Here is a 24520-nt window from a genome sequence, read left to right as displayed (position 1 = left end):
ATATTCTAATTAACTTGCCAGCACCATGTCTCACTGCTGAGCTTTCTAAGGACTTGCTTCCACCTTTTTTCTTAGACCCTTTTTTATCTTTGCCTTTAGAAAGGAAAATAGCATCCCCGTCGGCATCCTCCTCATCAAAAATTTCACGGCCATCTTCAACATATCCTGAACCGTCTGCAGAATAAAATAAGTAGTTATGTATACCCTAGTTCCAAATCTTTGCTTTGCTGATTTTCTCATTCTATCATGTGATTACATACAACACAATGAATATTCAAGAGCAAAGGAGTAAAAAGAACTTCTGGATGCCATATAGAAAAACACCACTTTCAAGTGAAGAAGCTCCCAAGACAGTTTCACTCTTACCCATCTTTCTCCCAGTCTGCAGCTTGTTCAAGCTATCCTGGGGTCGTACACGAGGCCCAAATGCAAAAATGATATGTCATAAATAATAACCCTACAGACTTCATATGAGCTCAAAGCTTTGTCCTCCATGTACTTGAGCAATTAGTAATAAAAGAAATTGTTGCCAATGCCCATCATTTTTTTTTAAGTAGGGAAAAGCCGATGGTTTCACTAAGAACTGGACTTGGTGGCTGAAATCCAATACAAGATAAAGACACCTCATGAAGGTACATCATCACCAACAGATAACCATCAGTAATAAAGTTCTCAAGAGCTGGAGCAATGTAGCTACTTCTGTAAATTATGGGAGACAAGAGCCAATAACTGAAGCCTGTTTGCTTAAAGAACGATGAATGTTGCTGTTACCCATGTGCAGCATCAGGGCCATCACAACGCACTTGGACTGTCAAAGATTAATTGACCATGGATTGCTACCACTGTAACCAGACAGTCTCCACATCCAAGAATACTACAGACAGAAATCAAATGTTTCCTCTTCTGATAACAGACAAGTTAACCTGAAAGAATTGGCTGGCCCACTTCACAAGGCAGGCAATGTATTTTGCTACATGTCAGGAGACTTCCAGATACCTGTGAGAAAACCAGTTTAGCCACCTGAAAGCTCAGTGTTGTCAAAGGATACATTTCCTGAACAACACTTGTGCTATTTAACACGTGAAAATATTAGGAAAGCAAAGGGTAACACGCAAGCCACATATAGCTGCGGACACTGTGTACGGTCATCCAGGGAAAGTCTAGGATTGAAGGACCCTGGTTACAGGCTCAAAGGGTGTGAAAACAGACAAATACCAAGACTAGCAGATCAGTTTTTTTGTAACTGATCTCACAGTTGCCTGAATGTCCTGATGATCCATTTGACAGCAGACTTAACTGATTCAGGAAAGAAAGGGCCAGAAATAACCAGTCTCAACCTCTACCTGACTGTTCAACCTGTTAACCCTTAAACGCCGAAGCGGTATTCTAAAAATCGTCTCCCGTATGCTGGCGGCATTCACGAGTGAGCGCCAAAGCGGAAAAAATGTTTTATTTCAAAAATCACAGCACGCTTATTTTTCAAGATTAAGAGTTCATTTTTGGCTCCTTTTTTTGTCATTGCCTGAAGTTTAGTATACAACCATCAGAAATGAAAAAAATATCATTATCATATATAAATATTGGGATATATGACAGCGCAAAAAAAAATTTCATATATAATTGTATACAAATCGCGCTGTGAGCAAAACGGTTAAAGCTAACAAGTTAAATTTGTTTTTTTGTATTGTACACTAAATTGCAATCATTTTGGTATACAGCACATTGTAAAACAATCAAGGCAACACAGAGAAAATATTGTCACAAAATAATGCATGAATTCATAATGCTCGGATGTAAAAAAAAAAAAAGCTGTTTTAAAAAATTCACCATAAATTGAAATATTGTGCTAGAGACTTCCCGTTTGTTGCAAAATGAAGGTAATTGATTGAATATTACTAGACTGTAAGTGTTGTAGCTTACAATTGCAGTTTTCGACCATTTCAGTCGAGTTAAAGTTGACCGAAGGACAAATTTTTTCTATTTATCGTTATTTATATGAAAATATTTCAAAACTGATAAAAGCTAAAACCATTGGTTGTTTTTTGTTGTATTCTACATGAAATTGCGCACATTTTCATATATAAAACTTTATGTAACGGCTAATTTAAAATGGTGCAAACATTACGACAATCGGACAAAAAAATTTATGACTTTTTCGGAAGAGGTACCGCGCGGACATAAGGAAAAAGTTTATTTCATAAATTCACCATAAATCAAAATATTGTGCTAGAGACTTCCAATTTGTTGCAAAATAAAGATAAATGATTGAATATTACTAAAATGTAATAGTTTTAGCTTACAATTGCATTTTTTGACCATTTCGGTTGAGTCAAAGTTGACCAAAGGTTGAAATTTTGGCACATCGTTATTTATATGAAAATATTTCAAAACTGATAAAAGCTAGAACCATGGGTTGTCTTTCGTTGTATTTTACATGAAATTGCGCACATTTTTATATATAAAACTTTATGCAATGGCTAATTTAAAATGGTAGAAACATTACGACAATCAGACAAAAAAATTTATGATTTTTTCAGAAGAGTTACCGTGCGGTCGTAAGGAATTTTTTTTTTTTCATAAATTCACCATAAATCGAAATATTGTGCTAGAGACTTCCAATTTGTTGCATAAATAAAGGCAAATGATTAAATATTACTAGAATGTAAGAGTTTTAGCTTACAATTGCATTTTCTGACCATTTCGGTCAAGTCAAAGTTGACCGAAGGTTGATATTTTGGCACTTATCGTTATTTATATGAAAATATTTCAAAACTGATAAAAGCTACAACCATGGGTTGTTTTTAGTTGTATTCTACATGAAATTGTGCACATTTCCAAATATAAAACTTTATGTAATGGCTAATTTAAAATGGTGCAAACATTACGACAATCGGACAAAAAAATTTATGATTTTTTCGGAAGAGTACCGCGCGGATGTAAGAAAAGTTTTTTTCATAAATTCACCAGAAATCGAAATATTGTGCAAGACTCCCAATTTGTTGCAAAATGAAGATAAATGATTGAATATTACTAGAATATAAGAGTTTTAGCTTACAATTGCGTTTTTCGACCATTTCATGGCTAATTTAAAATGGTGCAAACATTACGACAATCGGACAAAAAAATTTATGATTTTTTCGGAAGAGTACCGCGCGGATGTAAGAAAAGTTTTTTTCATAAATTCACCAGAAATCGAAATATTGTGCAAGACTCCCAATTTGTTGCAAAATGAAGATAAATGATTGAATATTACTAGAATATAAGAGTTTTAGCTTACAATTGCGTTTTTCGACCATTTCGGTAGAGCCAAAGTTTGGCACTTATCGTTATTTATGTGAAAATATTTCAAAACTGATAAAAGCTACAACCATGAGTTGTTTTTGGTTGTATTCTACATAAAATTGCGCACATTTTCATGTATAATACTCCATGTAACGGCTAATATAAAATGGTGCAAAAATTATGTCAAAGTGACGAAATAATTTCTGAGATGTGTTGCTGATACTTTTTAGTGCGAGAAGAAAGAAATTTGCGCTTGCGCGCCTGGTTAACGATAGTGAACGAAACAACGCCTTGATCCGTGAGCTCCCAGCATCCCCCAAGGCGCTTGATTTAAAAGTTTTCGCCTAGTAGGCCTATAAATATTTTTCCGTGAATTTTTTTTAAAAAACTTTTTTATATTGACGTACCATACGTCCAATTGGCACCCAACGAATTTATATAGACTTAAAATACGTCCAATCGGCGTTAAAGGGTTAAAAAGAGGAAGGACTCCTTCCTGAAACACAAGCAACTTGGAGAAATCCAAGAGAACCCATCAACCAGGCAACACTACGCCCTATTGGCTCCTACATGGCAATTTAGGCATTTTCCCCTATGTTGGCAAATGTACCTCTCCTGAGTTTTCAAAGACCTACCATTCCCGTTTACCATATTTAATCAGTGTGTTGGTTAATATCTCCTGGGAACAATATGCTTCTGGTTGTTCCCTATTGTCTTGACACTCATTGGAAAATCTTTCCATTCTTTCAGGTCTCTGTTTTTCATATAAGCCTAATTAAATCTCTTTTTGGCCCTTTCTTGGGATTATTTCATGCTATTGGACTTCTGCACTTTCTATTTATTTTTTATATTAATTTTCCTATAGTTATTTGTAAATTACAAGCTCACAGAAGCTCTCCCATTTGTTTTGAGATAGAGAGATATTTGAAAAGGATTGTGTATATGTAGGCATATAGAGGAGAGCATGGCATAAATATACATAGGTTACACAAATACAATTATCAGCAGCCATTGAATTTATCATCTATTCATATAGTCCCTTGTTTCTTTCCATTAAGAGTATTCATAACAAGATTTTTCTGTTCTTATATTTTCTTTTCAATACAGACTTAGTTCCAGCTTTGCCATTTTCTTGGAATATTTCATTTTTTTTTTTTCTGTTTTTATCATACCCAATGAAAAACAACCATTTATGTTTTATAGTCTTCATAAGGGTTGTCAAAACGAATAGATGATTTGGGTCATGAATGTCATTAAAAATACACAAGAATGCCAGGGCTATAGTTGTATGTAGATTTATTACTGCACATTATAGTACAGACAGTCCCCGCCTTACGACAGGTTCGGCTTACAACGCTTTTCAATTATATTTATCAGAAATTATTTCCAGGTTTATGACACATGTTCCAGGGTTATGGTGCCTACAACGCTGATCTGGCAGAAGAAATATGACTCGAAAAATGCAAAATAATCAATATTTGAATTTTTTTTTATGAAAAAAGCAATAAGAATGCAGTTAACATAGTTTTTAAGGCACCCAAAGCATTAAAAATGACAAATTTTTAACCAATTTGTATTTTTCATAACTTACAAACCTGAGGTCTTAACATCAGGATAAATACTCAGTGCCAGCTGGAAACCAGTAAAGTTTAAAATAATTGTGTTCGCAAGGGACTATTGGCATCTGTGGTTTTTCAGTTTACAACGCATCTCAAGAACGGAACCCCCGTCGTAATCCAGGGACTGCCTGTATATACAAAACCTTTATGTAACAATTCTTCAATTATACTATAAGTAAATTAATTTTGGGAACTGAATAAATATTTACATTAAGAATGGTACCAGCATGAAGGATGTTTAAGCAACTACCTTCCCCAGTAGGGGGTTTAATCCCGGCACTTCGTCTTTATGCCCTGAGGTCAGCCTAACACCTAAGACAGGAGCAGGCAGTCCTGGAAAATTTTTGCCAACATTTAAGAAAAAACGTTGTTTTATCATTGTTAAAAGTTGTAAAATTACGAGGGCTTTTAATAATCGGAAAAAATTTATCAGGAACCAATTATATTTGCATTGTATACCTTAAGCTGCCTTCATATACCATAGAACTTGAGTTGGAATATTTCATGTGCCCTACCCTTTTCACCATGAACTGGCCGATAGAGTATAGTAGTGGACATCTGGTAAAAGTCTAAGTTGACAAAGTGGGAACCTAATTACCAGCTACAGAGCTGTCTTCAGACCAAACCGAGTTTAAAAATCAACAGCCCCATAGAAGACAAGAGTTTTGATGGACAAATACTTGAAAGCGTTTATCAGATCTAAGCACTAAGACATTCTCTATGATGAACTACAGCACAGCATGCACCATTACATCTAAAGAGAGTATGTAGCACTTCCTCCATCATAGTGAGAGTTCACAGACCCAACTCAGTCACAGCTGCCCTCTCAAATAAGGGAGGCAACTATAAAAAACTGAGGAGACTGGTCCCTCCCTGGAAGGCTAGAGGTATTAGAGATTCTGAAAGAGAAGGTAAGACAGTATCGTTGCCTGATAAGTCTATGGTTTTCACCCAATGGGTGATACAAGCAGCCTTCTAAATGTGTCAAAATAATGGAATATTCGCATAGTATCCCTCTCTAATTGTTTCCCCTTCTTTCATACCTAACTGCAGCCGGAGGAGGATGGAAGGGGTGGAAGGTTATCCTTCCCTTCCTGAAGGAAAATAAGGAAAATGGCTGCAGTATAGGTTTGAATTTAGGGAATTAGGGTTTTTCCTACCCCAAGAACCTGATATGTTAACCACAACCAAAGGTTTGGCATCAAAATTGCGAGGTTGGCCAAAAAAAATCCACAACACTGTACACAAGAAAGCTAAAGACAGTCTAGGCTTCTTGCTAAAACCTAACTGATATTTATGCTAGCATTAAACAAGGCAGCTTAAACTCACTTGAATACTATTAGAAAGAGATGAACCATCACTGCTACCAAGCTGATCCGATATGGTAAAACTGAAGAGGGGAAAAACATCAGGAGACTCGCTTATTTTTATCTGAGAATGAATTCTGGTGCTAGAACTGGTGCCACCAATGCCAGACCTGGTGCTTGCTACGAGAACGAAGAGGAAGAGGACAAGGGGCACAGATCCGCACCACTTTCTAACGTGTTCCAGTTCCCTGTCACTCCAAGCGACAAAGGAGTAAGACAGAATGTGCCAAGGACATGGTAAGAAAAAAGAAGGGCTGTTGACCCTTCCTCCAATGTGGGAAACAACCCAACCTTACTGAGACTCTCGGGAAGGTAGCAGAGAAAAGAAAACTAATGATAATAATAATAATATCCCCCAAAACTTATGCCTAGTGAACCTAAAAAATGACTCAATCTTACCAAATCTAATGCCCTCAATCAATGAGAAGCTCATTGGAGTAACAGATCAAAGAGAGGCAGCAGGAGACCTAACCATTTACTAAATGGAGAAGCATACAAGACATACATCCCTCTAACTTAAGTCTTATAAGTATTATCCTCTATAGCTATTTCTACAACCTAAAAAGCTCTCTCCATTCCCAATCAATTACCCTATTTTGTTCAACTATGATTCATATGCAGCAGTTGTCCAATCAAAACCTTTCCCTCAAAAAAACCATATCATGAGGGTCAATAACACTTACCTTTTAAGTTCTTACCGAACAAATATTAAAAAAATGCAACAACATCCAAAAACAAACCTACAAAAAACTGAGTACAAGCAGTCCGTGGTTATTGGCGGACTCGGTTAATGGCGATCAGGTTTTATGGGGCTAGACATAAAATCGGCGATCTATGGTGCCATAAAGCACTGAGTTCTGGTTATCAGCGCCATAACATACCTAACAAAAGTGCCATTCAATGGATATTGGTACCATAAGTACCATAAATTGCTAAGTTTCGGTTAATGGCAGTTTTCGCTTATCAGCACTCTGCCGATAACCAGGGATCGGTTATCGGTGATCCAGTTTTATGGCACTCATCTAGCACCATCAAAACTACGATTTACGGAACCATAACAGGCCGAGTTCCGGTTATCGGCACAATAAGGTGTCATAACTTACCTAATAAGACACCATAATGGTGCTTACGGTGCTGATAACCGGTTATCAGCATAATAAGCGCCATAAATCGCCAAGTTTTGGTTAATGGCGGTTTTTGCTTACCGGCACCCCCTCAGGAACTGAACCCCCGCTGATAACCGGGGACTGCCTGTATATTGTCTTTAAACATCAATGAGGCGGCCACTGCTCTAATTTCATGAGCCTTAACTTTCAGAATGGGCAAAAGGTCCTCTTGAATTTTGGTGATTCTAAAATCACATCCCTCAAAAAGAATGAGATTGCAATCTTGGCTGGAGGTCTGGAGGAGTTTTTAACAGAGCACCAGGCATTCTTTCACTTCCTGAAAGAACCTCTTTGAGGCTTTGGAAGACAAGAATCAGCCAATTTCTTCCTCGTGAGAAATGTAAAAGCTGGTGAACTAGGTGGAGCTGGCACTAACGAAATCTGGAAAATTGTCCAGAAGGAACCTCACCAATAAGCAGAGGCAGGTGAAGAATCATGATTGGGTTCCTCCTCATCGGAAGGAATCAGCGATAATGATTGATCCCCCACTCTTAAGAGGCAGGAGTCTTCCCTTTATGAAGTCATTAACCAATCCTCCAAATGACAGAAAAGTGGAGCCATAGATGAGTCCTCCTGTGGTAACTGTGAAGAATGGGGAGGAAAAGGCATCGGATGTTCAGCAGATGTTACCAAAATCCAGGCTGTTGACTTCAACCGGGAAGCAATAGTCCGAGTGAGCTGTCAAAGGGTGGCACGTTGACTGAACTAATTCCAAACGCCTGGCGAGTCGGAAGAGTCCCCCACTCCCTCAAAATGCACTGCACTATCATTTTACACATTGACATTAGCACCGACAGATTTCTCAATAAAAGATTTAACCGAAAGACCTAATTTTGTAACCATATTAGCAAGGAAACCAAACATTCTCAACCTTGACTCAAGGCAGGCAATAATGCTGGAAAAGGCAGCAAGGGAAGCTGGTACAGGATGTGGTAGTATAGAAGAAATTGGTTTGTGTGAATGAATGTTTTATTTTTTTATATTGTTTTGTTATTAGGTTGTTTAGGTTAGGCAATTTTTAAACTAGTTTTTAGGATTCAGTTTTTTATTTATTATATTTGTGTTGTTCTTGTTGGTGAGGGATTGTTGATAAATATTGGTCTCTCTTTTTTTCATTGCAGTACTTGTATTGAATAGGAATGAGTGAGAGCTGAGGCTCCCCTTCACCTACGCTCCATGGTGGTAGCTGAGAGAGACAGTTTTGCCAGTTGGTTGTAGTTCCTGAGCACCATTGGGGGAGGTCAACGGTTTCAGGCTACGCACCTATGAGCAGCTGGAAATAACAATTCAGGAATTGGAAAAGAACAATTAGAGGCTATCTGCCAAAGGAGCTGCTGACACAAGGAAAATCAAAGTCCAAGCATTATCATTACAAGATTAGGATTAAGGAATTAAGTTTACATTTGTAGGTGGTCGGGTAATGTTAAGTTAGGTGTTAGAGGATAAGATTAGATTAAGTTGTGAACTGTAATATTATGGAAAATCTTAGTTTAATTCACTGATCCTTCAAATCTGTTCCCATTAGTATCCTGCTCCATTTGTGTAACTTGGAAAGCCCCAAGGAGTCAAAGGCAAAGGTGTAAGAGGCCTTAAGATGGGAGACATAGCATGGGAAGGAGGAGAAGAAATAAGATTCTCCGCTGCTAAAGGGAAAGAGGCTAAACAAGCTTTACTTTCAACTATAAGAGTTGCCTTCCTCTTTCTATCCTTAATAACCTTCTCAGAATGAGAAATAAACATACATATTCCATTTTTCCTCATCCCATCCCTGATATTCAGGACACATAAGCTCTTTACAGCAAATCCTGTCCCCTAAACCTGATACATCTAGAATGAGAATCATAATTTGCTTCCATTAACCTAGTTCTGAACCCTTCAGCACCAAACCTCACTCCACTACTCGAGTCAGACATGACAGCAAAAAGACACAAGAAAGCTAAGCTGAGTTCAAAAAACGAAGCCTTATGAACTGAATACTTCACCAAAAAGCGGGAAAGTGATATGACCATCCAACAAGATGAAGTAAGGTCTGCTCAGAACCACCAAGGTTACTCAGGAGCCAGCAGAAAACGAACTGGATCAGCTATGTTGTCATACCTGTTGGTCCAGAAAATGGGCGGATCCCTGTCACCTCTACACTAGCAATGGCAGCACCACTGTGAATTTTGAACTTTGGTCTGCCGAGGTAGGGAACCTACAGCTATGTAATTGCTAGGTAAGACACTGAAATACAAATTAAATTATGTAGCTCACACAAAAATTAAACAAATCACCGATATCTGCAATGGTATATTATTATACAGATACTGAAGATAAAATATAACTGATATTATGCAAAATACAAATCATTATGAACCCATTACATAATACAAAAAGCACAAAACGGAAAAATATACATTTATCTTTTACTATGCAGAAAGCATTACTAGAACATTAGCAACTAAAACATTTATCATTTTTAGTTTTATCTCATGCTTAAGAGCTTATTGTTAAACAGAGCAAGGATTCATAAATACAGACCATATCAGCTTACGCGGTGCTAAGCAAAACAAAATTGTTATACAGACAAGACATAAAAGAAGTTTAAGAAAAATGACAGGTAATTAAGAATGGAGAGAATTAATCATGACAATAATAAGATAGCACCATCAAGGAAGAACCCATGTAAACCATACCTAAATCTTGTGTGCTAACTGAACCAATCACAAACACCAAGAAGCCCCAAACCACTTTAGTGAATTATAAATGCAGACAGCATGGCATGACCATATTTTTTAGTCTCACTACTCCGTTAAATTCCTGTTCAAGATTTACAAATACATGTCATGCTCTCATCTTGAGGCTGGCAAAAATAACTTACTTCCACTAATTAGTTGGTTATTAAGTTAATATTACACATAAAAAATTTATAAACCTGAAAGATGTTAAACATCCACTTTTATCTTTACTCTAATCAATGAAAATTACAAGAAATTTGTACAGATCAATTCAAAATTCAGAGAAAAATTAGCATATGTCATGAAGAAGTCCAAGCTAGAGCCAGCAATCCAGAACACTAATATATGGATAAATAAAATCTGAATGGTGGGATACCTAGAGATCTAGGCAGCACTGGTATCAATTCTGAGTTCTTTTTTATTTCTTGGAGCATTATCCAAGAATTCACACCAGTAAAGTTGGGCATATTTATGATTAACAGGGTTGTGATGATTCAAATAAGGACTATAAATACAGCATGGTATTAATAACAACTGTGCTAAAGAGATGCACCTTCATTAAAATACCAAACATTTTTCCACTTTTGAATGCTGTACCTCAGGAAATACGGGCACTAACAGGTACAGTATTTTAGGTTTACTCATTGAAAAATATTACAAACCATCATCAATAATCCAGTCATCCTCTAGTCGATCTTGACGACGTTTGGAGTACTCGCGTTCATCTACCTCTTCGTATACATTCACCACATCATTGACCTGTTAAGATTGCAGAATTAAGCTTCAAAAACCTGATAAAACATCTACATGATTCAAACTTGTGACCTTAACTGACAGTTGAATTATGCAAGACATCAGATACATATGACTTTTACAGCAACAATAAAATGGTTAAATTTGTCATGACTTATGTAAAAATATGGATCCATCAAACTCAGCCTTTAAACAAACATTCAATGACTTTAACTATGCTACAATAATCTCTGTTATCCAGAGTAAGAAACCCAAAAGGGCAGTTGACAGGGTGAAATGCAAATAAAAGCAATGTTCTATATATACAAAGCCTAAGTTAATTTACACCTACAGTTTGGCCCACCTTGGAATATACTTAGCTTATCCTACAAAAAGACATGCTGAATTAATAGAAAAACAGAATCCATTGAGGCAACAACATAACGCCAGGTTACCGAGAGCCCAACATGATGTCACTTGGCAGCTTGACTTCTCAACTGCACCAGTCTCGCAGAGGCAAGAACTATATGCATTTCTATTTGTCCCTGTACCCTTTTATCTAAGGAGCATACAACTGTTTACACCTCCATCCACCCCCCAGCCAAGTCCTTATATTACTCTTTCCTATCTGTGGCCCCAAGGACTCTGCACTCACCCTCTTGTCCATAAAGACTCATATAGAGAGATGTGCAGTAATTTCATTGATATAAAATGCAGCAATTACACTAAAACATATTACAGTTTCAATATATACAATATCTTCCTTGATGCAACAATGAAGCGGATTAAGACAATTAACAGAACCAACGTTGGCTTAGCTGTGACTCCTAAGGTGCGTATCTCCCACTATATATTTTGCAAATGTAACTTCTGTCATTCACTACTTGATAAGGGTAGAAGTTAGTCCACTGAAATACAGTTTTAATGGGCCTTTTATACTTGAGACACATCCTGTCATAAAGGAAGAATTTATTTACGTGTGTTTGTGTCAAGTATAAAAGGGCCAATACACTGAAGTTTAAAGCTAAGGACTAAATTTCAATGGACTGACTCCCACCCTTATCAAGTAGTGAATGACAGAAGCAGTCATATTTGCAAAATATATAGTGGGAGATATGTCCTTAGGTGTCAATAGTCTTAATCCGGTTCATCGTTGCCTTAAGAAAGATACTGTCTATATGGTCAGAGTCCCAGGCTCCATTAGAAAGGCCGATCCTATTATCTTGTTGCTTTATCAGTGAAGCTTCTACCATCTGACATTTGTATCAACAGCTGCTTTTGATAAAATTTTAAGGTTGATTTTCAATCCATGGTATGGTTTCTGTTATTCATATGATGGAAAATTACTGAACTATATTGTCCATATCTAACTGAGCGCTTATGTTCACTAAATCTTTCCGAGAGAGCTTTTCCTGTTGAAACCATAGTATGACTTATCATAATCCCTACAGGGGATTTCATAGACTCATATGTCTTTAGAAACTGATTTCTGCTGAACGTTAATTAAGGATTTCTCCATTGTATTTGGATAAGTGAAGATGAAAGGGTTGGGTTGGCCTCTGGTTTGTGTGATCTCTTGTAAATTATCCATGTGCGGGATTATGATTTTGTTTGTGAATGTTTCCTTTTCTTTGTATTCTGTAGGTTTGTAAAAAATGCTCTTTGCTTTATGTGTGGCTTTTTCTGCTGTGTGCTTGGGTTATTTTAACAAGAAATGATGATTTCTGATTGTTTCAGGTTTTTTGTGAGAAAATCTGGTGAGCAAATTCTTGGGGCTCTAAGAAATAAGTTACTTCCTATGTCTAGTTTAACTGAAATGTCATGATAGCTGTAAAAATGTATGTATGAAAGTGATAATGTCACTTTCCTGAAGACTGAATATGTAGTTGTTATTAGTTCTGATGATTAAGACATCTAAAAAGGGGATTTGGTTATTGTTTTCCCATTCTACTTTGAATTTAATTTTTGTAGAAAGACATCAAAATCGCCCCACTTGCTTTTCCAGTATGTTAAGATGTCGTCTACATAACGAAGCAAAATTATATCCGCAAGTTTGATAGGGTTTATAATTAGTTTCAAAATATTCCATATATGAGTTTGCTAATGCAAACTTATTTTCAAGAAACTATACACTTAATCCCCAGCTGTCGTGTCTAATTGGTGCCGCTATCGACACGCTATAGCAGAACTGAAGAACTTAAGGGAAAAATTCTAGTTGGTTCCCCAACCACAAATTTTCCTCCTAAGTCACCAATATTTCTCCTTTTATCTTCACCATTTTTACCTTTTTTAACAAATCAGTGTTGTAAAATAAAAACATATCAAGGCTATAAAATTAAAATTAAACATTTCATTTACCATTTTGAGGATGATGAGGGGCTTGAGTGGGTTAGAGAGGGGGTTCTGAGGCTGCTCAGTCTTCAGTAGCATCAAATTGCATAAGTCAGGTTCTTGTGCTTCTTCACTTCTCTCTTCGGTGCCATTTTATTACGCTCACTATAGTCGATTTCATTTAAGGTAGATTCTTGCGCCTACGAGACGTTTGTTTGGCGGCCTCTGATTGGCTGGTAGCGGGAGGCGGACTGCTCGCTCAGCGGGTCATATTTTCGTTTGTAGCTTAGAAAACTAGCAATATGTTTACATTTCTTCATTTATCTCACGTTTTACAAAAGATAGGAAAGTTTTGGTCATACCAAAGGATTCAGTATTAAATGTACAATTAATGAATCTTTTCCTGAAATCAATAAGTTAAAATACAAAGGAATTACAACGAGTAGAAGTGAAGGGAGAAACATTTCATTCTTTATACCTGTTTTTATTCATCATCGGATTTTGCATAATTCACGAGATCAAGATAAAATGAAATCTTGTGTTTTAAAACAATGAAATCACCCTGAATACGCTGGTGCTTTCAGATTTTAAATACGTGTAATATATAAAGAGAAAATGAAGAATATGTCTTATTATGTTGCATCCGTGCTTGACTCGGTTTGACAGTAGTGCCGAGAGACGCAAGATATCGTGGGGCTGGTCCTCTCAGCTAGAGCTGTTGGCAGTTGCCAATTGGCGATATGAGAAGTTTGCAGTTTCGAGACTATGTATTTACCGAATTATTATGTCATTACATTTTCTATAAATAAATGCATAGAATTCCCATTATGACTTTCGAACATTTTTACTAAAATATTATATATGTCCGTATTTCTGGACATATCTGATAAAAGAAAAGTAAATAATCAGATGGATGCATCTGGGTGTTGGCTTCAATTTAGTCTAAGTGAGAAATGTACATGCTTTATGAGGCTCACTGATAAATAACAGAACTTGTTTTTCTCTGGCCAATAACATCAAAAGCTTATGGTTTTCATATGTTCACTCAATAAACAAAAGTACAAATGTTTATTTCTTACCATAAAATTTGTTGACAATGTAACGAATATAATATACTGTCTTTTTCAGAATTGCTTGAGTTACTCTTACACCAGAATGTTTATCTCCTTTATATACATGTTACACTTGACAACATCTACAACAATGTTTAGGAAAAATTTGCTTAGTTTTCTCCTGAGGTAGTTGATTATTCTTGAATCACTTAATTCATACCTGAGTTAGAATAGCTCCCGTAACCGTTCCCACAGCCCTGCTTAATTGTATATATATATAGTACATGTAGGATAATGAGACTAATCAGAAGACTGTTATATCATCATCTTTTATACAAAAAGAATGGAAATTCATGCAGATATATTATGTCATAAACACAAAAGAAACTAATACACAGTAGGCTTACATTAGTATGTCATTAGGCTATCGATATGAACAAAAAGAAATTAAAATTTTACAAATTTTCTTACGTCATCATTATTTAAAAAATAAATAAAGGAAAATCATGCATATATACATAATCATGTCATTACCTATTGGAACAAAAAGAATGGGAAATTATAAAGATACATTGATATCCCCTTTTCTATTAAAACCAAGTAAAAGAATTTATAAACAGATATGTACATTGTTATGCCATTAAATATTAAAAAAAAAGGAAACTCATATGGATATACTGTAGTTATGAAATTGCCTATCTAAAAATTGGAAAACTATAGAAACACTGTTAGGTCTTCAACTTAAAAAAAAAAAATAATGGAAAATCATTGATATATATCATCACTGTCAGTGTCATCCTCCCTAATATCAATATCATCACTGTCAGTTTCGTCATCCCCAATGTCAATAAAAAAACTTTCAAACATATGCTCTCTAGCAACATCTTTCCTCCTATAATCATCTTCTAATTTCTTAACGTGGTGAAAACATTTCTTCCAGTCTTCTGTTGTAACTTTGTCTATCGCCAGTCTCGTAAGCTGCTCAACAGTTTTCAAAGATTGATTTGCATTAGAGTTATTTTTTCTGATATCCCCCTTTATTTGAGCCCATATAAGTTCTATGGGGTTAAACTGACAATAATATGGTGGCAGTCTGAGCACATCATGACCATTTGCACAGGCTATCTATAACATACCTCTGTTTTTCTTTGTGACACTTGGCAATCTGCAACAATTTTGGCTTTGTTGCTGATGGGTCGTGGGTGACGTTATTAGAAGAAAGCCACTGTATGACTTCACTTTTTCTGTTGCTGGTTGTTGGCACTTTATTTTCTATTTTTGCTATGGTAGGGAGCATTGTCCATTATGATTAGAGATCTATCTTCTATATTAGGCAATAGTTGTTCCTTAAACCACTTTAAAAACCTTTCATGGTCCATGGAATCATGGTAGTCCCCTTTGGCACCATTTTTTGACCTAAACAACAATAGCGCATCTTTGACAAACCCTTCTCACTCCCGAGTGCACCACAATAAATCTTGACCCCTTTCCAGTCTTAAGTTTGGGTCCTATTTCGCCTTCACCCGTTGTCCAACACTGACGTACACATTCATTTTGGTTTATCCAAGTTTCATCAAGAATACTTCAGGTTTACGTTCAGTTGGACTACAATTCCTATTCTTTTCAATTAACCGTAGGTATTCAGTTCTCGCTGCCACTATATCATCACGTTCCATTAAAATTGCTCTTCCACTCGTCACTTTTTTTGTACCGGAATCCAAGCCCTCTCACAATTTTCCATAACGTTGTTCTTCCACCATTAAACTTCACCGGGTCTTCCTTCACTTTTTCCAGTAGGGCATCTAACGTTGGGAGCTCTCCTCTCTCGTAAAAAGACAAAATCTCCTTCCGAATACACTCATTTTCAAAACTATCCACCTTGTCCTTCACTCGGATCCTCTTCCTGGGATATACAGGTGAAGCGAAGGGACGTTACCACATTCAGATGACTGTCGCTTGATTTTTTTCACTGTGTTGGTTGGCACTCCTGTAGCTTTGGCGGTCTTCTCAAATACTTCATTTCTTGAGTCTGCTCCCCACTGTGAGCTGAAGTAACGATGAACATTCATTATAATGTTGCGAGCTTGACTTGCAAATCTGGAAACGGTGTGACGAATGATGCTGTCATCTTGAGACATCTGCTTGAAAAGAAAAAAAAATCTTGCTTAGTTCGTTGCTGTTTATTGCTCCACTGAGATTATTATTTCATATCACTCAATTAAGTCTCTGATATCTCTTAAGTTTGAAAAATATATTCATATAAGAAAATTAGAAACAATATGTTGAAACCAACCTCATTAAAACTAAGGATGAGCTGAAGAGTGCGAAGTAGGTCCGTAGATTTCAAATTCATTCCTGGACTGAATTTCCCGCCCGCGGCCAGCCTACACCTCCAACGATACCAGATGCATCCATCTGATTATTTACTTTTTTTATCAGATATGTCCAGAAAATACGGACATATATGATATTGAGTAAAAATGTTTGAAAGTTATAATGGGAATTCTATGCATTTATTTATAGAAAATATAAGGACATAATAATTCGGTGAATACATAGTCTCGAAACTGCAAACTTCTCATATCGCCAATTGGCAACTGCCAACACGCCAACGGCTCTAGCTGAGAGGACCAGACCCAACGATGTGTCTCGGCACTATTGTCAAACCGAGTCAAGCACGAATGCAACATAATAAGACATATTCTTCATTTTCTCTTTATATATTACACGCATCTAAAATCTGAAAGCACCAGCGTATTCAGGGTGATTTTATTGTTTAATAACACAAGATTTTATTTTATCTTGATCTCATGAATAATGCAAAATCCGATGATGAATAAAAACAGGTATAAAGAATGAAATGTTTCTCCCTTCACTTCTACTCGTTGTAATTCCTTTGTATTTTAACTTATTGATTTCAGGAAAAGATTCATTAATTGTACATTTAATACCGAATCCTTAGGTATGACCAAAACTTTCCTATCTTTTGTAAAACGTGAGATAAATGAAGAAATGTAAACATATTGCTAGTTTTCTAAGCTACAAACGAAAATATGACCCACTGAGCGAGCAGTCTGCCTCCCGCTACCAGCCATCAGAGGCCGCCAAACAAACGTCTCGTAGGCGCAAGAATCTACCACCTTAAATGAATCGACTATAATTGTAAGGGGGTGGGGTTGGAGTGTTACTGGCCATTATGTAACACTTTCACAAAAAAATATTGCTGCTATCACATGACACACACACACACACTGTACACCGTATGGTAACATGTACAGTGGCTAGTGACTTGTAAACAAACCCTCCACCAATCAGCGTGGCGCTGCCACAATGACGTCAAGGCCCGTGATAGCTGCCGATTTGGTGCGCGATAAGCAAGTTGGGGGAGCTTTTTAAGCTATGCGATAGCAGCAAAATACTATAGCTCAACACACGATAGCGGGGGGTTAAGTGTGTAAAGATGTTGAATCTAAAGGGCTGTTAGCTGATAGTCAATATGCATACAGGAAGCAACTGGGTACCTGCAATGCTCTTTTAGACTTGACATGTTAGCCCTTGTTAAGGGTTTTGTGAGCAGAGTAATTCTGATAGATTTTAGTGCCACTTTCAATTTAGTAAATCACAAGGCACTTACTTATAAACTTCAGAATCTTGGACTGGCTGGATATGTTTTAGGATTACTTCAAGATTTCCTTACAGGTAGGCAGCAGTGAGTTGCTGTGGACAGGGTCTTTAGTGAACTGTTATTTTCAGTGAACATATACAAGTGACATGGTATTTGTTCTGGAAAACAAAATTGTTCAGTATGCTGATGATGCAACACTTGTGGGTGTAGTAGTCTCCACTTTTGAGAACTGAAGCTGCCCTCAGCCTCAATCAGGACACTGACCAGATCAGGGAATGGTGTAGTTAGTGGGGTATGGGGCTGAACTCCAGTAAAACAAAAACACCATTGATTGACAGATCTCATACACAAAACTCAACATCAGGAGAATCAAGGTCCACTCAAGAGTAAGAGTGGGTTTCTGACGGTTCTGTTTCTCTGCCAGAAATTCCAGGTAAGACTAGAGAAAACTCAATCAATTGTTCATAATAATAATAATAAAAAAAAAAAAATTTCTTTGGTTATGTACGAGTGTTAAAGTAAAAATGTAACAACTGTGGTAATGTCTAAAGGAATATCTTAGTCTAGGCTATTCTGGCATATGTGAGAAGGTTCTGTACTCCCTGGGATACATCCTGAAAAACAACTCCTGGTCCCCTGGGCAGGCTCCCTAAATACATACTGAAAAACAACTCCTGGTCCCCCGGGCAGGCTCCCTCAGCTAGAACAAGGAGTGAGTAGTAGTCTAAGACCAGTCTCATGATGAGACAAGTAAAATTTGGACAACTGGCACCACAGGTCCGACTGAAAAATCAGGTCTTGGGGAGAAGACAGTGGAGCTCAGCTAAGATACCCTGTCCCTGCTGGTCTTCTTGGACAGGCGAAGTTCATGGTCAGAAAAGAAAACAGAGGAAAGCAGAGCATAGACTTGAGAGAAGGTCTGTGTCATAGTTATTGAAGTCTAAACACCCAAATTGGCAGACTCTGTCTCATGAGACAAGTCTGAGGTATCTTCCAGAGTCTGTAAGTGGACATGAAAACGCAGTATCCTAATAATTAGGAACTCCATTCAAACACCCCAGAGAATGGATGACAGGACTGTATGGTTCGTCTCCAAAAACCAAAACAAATTTGTTGAACATCATGCACTCACAGAAAACTAAATGGACCAGTTGTCGACCCTGTCGATACATGACAGCCACTGACACATCGCCATCAGGGACTTGAAAACACTTTGTACAGACTAAAAATATATGCAGCACTGTACTTGGGTTAAACTAATATGTGACATGTTTAAATGAAACTTGGAAAGCCCATAAGACCCACTAAAGCCTGGCCATTGGATAAAAAAAGGTTCTAGTAATAACTTCTGCTTCAGTGAAACACAATGCTCTAAAAAATCTTTCAAAAAAGAACTACATTCAGTGGTGGTAGCCTAGTACAGCTAGAAAGAGCTGAGCGGACCTGAACAGAAGTTGGACGCTCGGGATTTGGCGCCAAGCACCCAAAAGCTAGTGCCAGCAACTAAAGATGATCAGACGCAACTAGTGAAAGGATTTGTGGAATTCCCTTCAGTCTGGAGCCCAAGATTATCCGTAAAAGAACAGTCTGGAGGGAAGATATTATCAATCCAAAAGACAAACTGACTGAGCATATATAACTTCTAAAAGTAGCTGTGACTCTCTTGTTAGACAGCCGAGGCTGGCATTACTTACAAATCTCCTGTCTTCTTAGCCCCTGCTCCTGATGTTAAGACAAAAAAGATCTAACTCCCAAATATTGCGCAAGAATTTCAACCAAGAGGACTATTCTGTCTAAATATCAAGAGGGAGTAACAGACAGAAAATCATTTGCCTTGCTCCCTAAAAAACCATAGTCAGGCTTCAACTCCCCGTAGAGGTGACAGCTTTCTTCAACAAGCTAATAAATTTGTCCACCAATGTCCCTGTTTGCAAAGACCAGTACTTTGAGACACTGAATAAAGACAAATAAGGGCACAAATTGGCCTGTTTGTCAGTCTAGGCAAAGCCAGAACAGATAAAAAAAAAATAGGCGAAACTGCCTGAGCAATTTTGACAGGGTGCTATCGAGTGCTGTTAAAAGCTTTGTCACTATTGGGCGCTCTTGAGAGTTCAGGTGCTAGCGGCCGCTCTTGGAAGCTTGGGCACTAGCAGCGATCCATGGAAGTTTGGGTGTTAGTGGCCGTTCTTAGAAGCTCAGGCCCTGGCAGCCGCTCTCGGAAGCTCGGATGCTCATGTTCCGCTCTGAATTGCGCCTCTTCAACAACAGAGATTCACAAGAAAAATCACCATCGGTGTGTTGTTTACACTGGAATATCACTAGAATAAAGCACATCTCTTTGAACACCTTTCCAATGGTATCCATCGACACCTGCGGACAGCAGGCTCATGTCCACAGGCTCGATTGAGAGGCAGCTATCTGGGGGTAAATCCCTTTCAGACTCCCATGGATGGACAGTATGTCTCCTTCCTGGTTTAGGGGAGTCAGACAGGGAGTGGGATTAGAAGAACCGACAGGTGCAGACAGCAACCTCCTCCACTACACATCCAGTAAGATGCCTTACCAGTGGCTGTCTGTGTCAATACCCGAGACTGGCAACAGGCTCGACCGAGGGGGTACCTACCCACGTGTAAACCCCCACCTCCCAGGTTTAGACCTTAGGGGAGTATGACAGTGACCTTTGTCCAAGAGAATCGAGGGACAAATAAGCACCTCCTCCACTACACAACAGTAAGTTACAAGGTTAACATGTTAACCCAGACACAACATTGGAAATACCACAGGAGAGAGGCAAGGGAGCTGGAGAGACGAAAAAAAAAAAGTTCCCCCAAGAGAAAATTGGCATGGGGAGTGGGAAGAGAAAGTTGGTGTCAGGAGTGCTAGTAGCATAACGAATGAATTTTCACAATACAGGCAGTCCCCGGTTATCGGCAGGGGTTCCGTTCTCGGCAGGGTGCTGATAAGCGAAAACAGCCATTAACCGGTTAATGGCACCTTTGTTAGGTATGTTATGGCACCAGAATTATTATTGGCACCTTATGGTGTCAGCAACTGAAACCTGGCCAGTTATAGTGCCATAAAACTGAATCGCCATTAACCGAGTCTGCCGTTAACTGGGGAATACCTGTATATTATACATTTTTTCTATTTAATACCTGTATATTATACATTTTTTCTATATGTAATATGTTTGTTTGTGTGCTTACATCAAAACTGTTCTCTGATCTTGTACATAACTCAAAACAGCAAGTCACAATACTAAACACAATTATCTCTCAACTATGTACTGCCCTTACACTTCCAGTTCTCTGCAAGGCAAAGTGCAATAAGTTCAGTTAATCCTTTACCAACCACAGAAGCACACATGGTACCATTCTACCAGCAAATCTAAAATCCTATCAAATGCTAATGAGAATTGCAGATATGCATAGCATTACTAAAATTATATATCTAGCAGTTAACACAATATTAACTTTTAGTAAGGTAATGGGACACAGCAATTACCCTATACTGACCATAACTAAAGGACACCCAGTATCAACATACATACATTTCTCAACTATGATCAAACATTGAGACATGCAGATATATAAGCATTTCATCATAAAAAAGGTCCCATAGTGAATATAATGGTACTAGTTTATTACGCTATTCGGACAGGGAACATTAACTTTTAGACACTCGTTGAAGTACCCTGAGTACCATTATACAAATATATCTCGGCTCGTATCAAACATTATTAAGTGGTAAACTAGGAAACGAACTTAAAATTTAAGTTTCAATGCTATTCAGAAAATTAAAACTGGCCTTTACCAATCAAGTTTGCTCAAACCTACTCTATTTGGACAAGGCATGCAATAATTACATTATTACGTTACATATATTTTTAACTTCTCCAACACAAATATTAGGTTAGCAACAAATGCAATGTTTACATTACAACTATTAAGTTACTCACAGCATGTCTGAGCGTAAGTATCAGTTCCGCAACTAATGCAACGTTTACATTATTATGCTTACTCATAACGTCTCGAACGTAAGTAATATATTAGTTTGGCAACGAGTGTAATCTTACATAATTACTTTAACCTTAAAGGGTGGTAGTATGGTAAACTACAATATCAGTAGTTTACCTACGTACAGTGGTCCCCCCATATTCGCGGGGGATGCGTACCAGACCCCCCCATGAATAGTTAGAACCCACGAATGTTTGGAACCCTTATGAAAATGCTAAAAACAGCCTATTTTGTTAGTTAAAACTCAAGAAAACCCCACTAAAAATTTTCATACTTGGTTTTTTTAAGTTTTATCACAAAAAGTTCTTTTTATGATGAAATTCATAAAAAAACCCAGGAATTTGTGGATATTTATCATAGAAAAATACCGCGAATGCACGAATTTTCCGCGAATAATGCAGGGAAACGTTTCCCAGAGAAATCCGCGAATGTGTGAGTCCACGAATCTGGAGAACGCGAATACGGGGGGGTCCACTGTATATGAAAAACTCGAATCACAGCATTGATAACAAAACAATAATAGTATAATGTTCTAAAGGCTGAAAGCTTGAAGGCTACCCAAAATCGGCAATAATTCTTCACCAAAATCTAGTCTCCAACCAGCGAGTTTAAGAACACAGCTGTTGTCAAAAATCGGTGTTACTCGATTGTCGGCAAAAATAGAATGAGGTGGTCTGCTAGTATTGGTATTCTCGTTGGTGGGCAGATCCTATTGCCTGCACTAAATCTGTGAAGCGTTACCTGTGAATTTTTTACTCTTCAAGCAGCCGAGGCAAGAAATTGTTAGCCAAGTAATTACTGGGTAAATTACTTATATAAAATAGACTCATTACAAAAATTTAGGAATGATATAAATTTCAAAAACATGAATTACCTCATATTTGTGTTTTGTGCCTTTCAAACCTCGCAATCTTTCTAAAGCAGCCAGTCTGCCATGTTTGTCTTTACGTGTGCGTCGTGACCGAGAGGCTGCAATGCTCTCATCAGATGTTTGACCTGAAAAATTAAATTCCCTTTAAAAAGAAATTTATGAGAACATTTGTTTAGCACAGGAATCTGACAGATGCAAGTCATCATTCCAATTATAGAGTACAGTAAAGCAAATACATTCCAAAGGCTTCAAACAACCTAGCAAACAGCATCCAGTCACTACAGATCATTCACTAATGATACACGAGTTACAGCAAAAATTGTATTTTTATGATAAAATTAGATTTTGTATATACTTACCAAGTAATTACATAGCTAAAAGTTTAAAAGCACCGTCATCTACAACTTCTGAAATTCGCAGTAGCGATTTTTTTGTTTTAAAAGTGTAGGTAAATGGCCCCGCCCACTTTTGGGATAGAGGGGAACAACTGAGCAGAGAGAGCCAATTTGTTTATGTAAATGTCCATGTGTGGGGAGGCAGGCAGGCTCCCATTTTGTAATTACTTGGTAAGTATATACAAAAATGATATTGTTATGATACAATAAAGTTTTATACATACTTACCTGGCAGATATATACTTATACTTAGCTATTTGACTCCGTCGTCCGACAGAAATTCGAATTTCACGCACACGCTACCGGTAGGTCAGGTGATCTACTTACCTGCCGCTGGGTGGCAGGACTAGGAACCATTCCCATGTTCTATCATATTTTTTCTATACCGCCCGTCTCCTGAGGGGAGGTAGGGTGGGTATAAATCGTATATATCTGCCAGGTAAGTATGTATTAAACTTTATTGTATCATAACAATATCATTTTTATACATTCAACTTACCTGTCAGATATATACTTAGTTGATTCACACCATTGGAGGTGGGACAGAGACAGCTAAATATAGATTCAAACAGGAATCACAACAATCGTTGTAGGTAATAAATAAATAAAACCTTGGTTCCTACCTGTTTAGACTGAAGACTTCATGAATACAATCCAGGAGTCTAGTCAGTCTCAAGAGCCTCAGCGAGATATTGATCTATGGCTAAGAGTTCTTGTGGGTCTGCCAAAGGGGTCTTATCCGCTTACTCGGCAGATCCTGGAAGGACTATGTCAATGGGTGCTTATCCACTTACTTGACAAGAACCTATATAAGGAGCACAACACCAATCCCGATCACCTTAACCTAACCATGTTAGTTCTAAGATTGCAAGAAGTTATCCCCTAACTCCTTGCAAACAACCAAAAACTCGAATCACAAACATTCGTACACTTAAAAGTACAAAAAAAAAAAAAAAATTAAAAAAAAAAAAAAAAAAAAAAATTTTTTTGTACAATCTAGCCAGTAAGACGTCTCTTTATTCCCTACTGACCCAAGCCAGGACGCCCGTGCGCCACCAAGCATTCTAATCAGCAGAAAAACAACAACCCGTCTCACAAGGTAGATCTATGTACCATCAAAAATTAAAATATCAAATACAAAATTTTTTAAGGATCGTTATGTGTTCCCAGCCCCAGCACTGTATCGGCTGATACAAAAGGACCCAGAGAGAAACACTTTTCATACGTCACTTTAACGTCCTTAAGGTAGTGCGATGCGAAAACTGAATCACACCTCCAGTAAGTCGCATCCACAATGTCTTTTAAAGACATGTTCTTCTGAAAAGCTAATGAAGTGGCCACAGCTCT

At 37.6% G+C, this 24520-nt stretch overlaps 1 long non-coding RNA gene across 1 annotated transcript; it reads right to left on the bottom strand.

The window, feature by feature from the left end:
- Positions 1-21: 21 nt before the first annotated feature.
- LOC135206460 (uncharacterized) lies at positions 22-22910 on the bottom strand. The gene is made up of 3 exons (XR_010312743.1): positions 22782-22910; positions 10814-10910; positions 22-174 (listed from the first exon to the last, which is right to left on the bottom strand). It is a non-coding gene; the product is annotated as an uncharacterized LOC135206460 (long non-coding RNA).
- Between the last annotated feature and the right edge of the window lie 1610 nt (positions 22911-24520).

The sequence above is a fragment of the Macrobrachium nipponense genome, chromosome 31, assembly GCF_015104395.2.
Source record: "Macrobrachium nipponense isolate FS-2020 chromosome 31, ASM1510439v2, whole genome shotgun sequence".
NCBI lineage: Eukaryota > Metazoa > Arthropoda > Malacostraca > Decapoda > Palaemonidae > Macrobrachium > Macrobrachium nipponense.
Note: the sequence above shows the minus strand (reverse complement) of the source record. Positions and strands in the feature narration are given on the sequence as shown.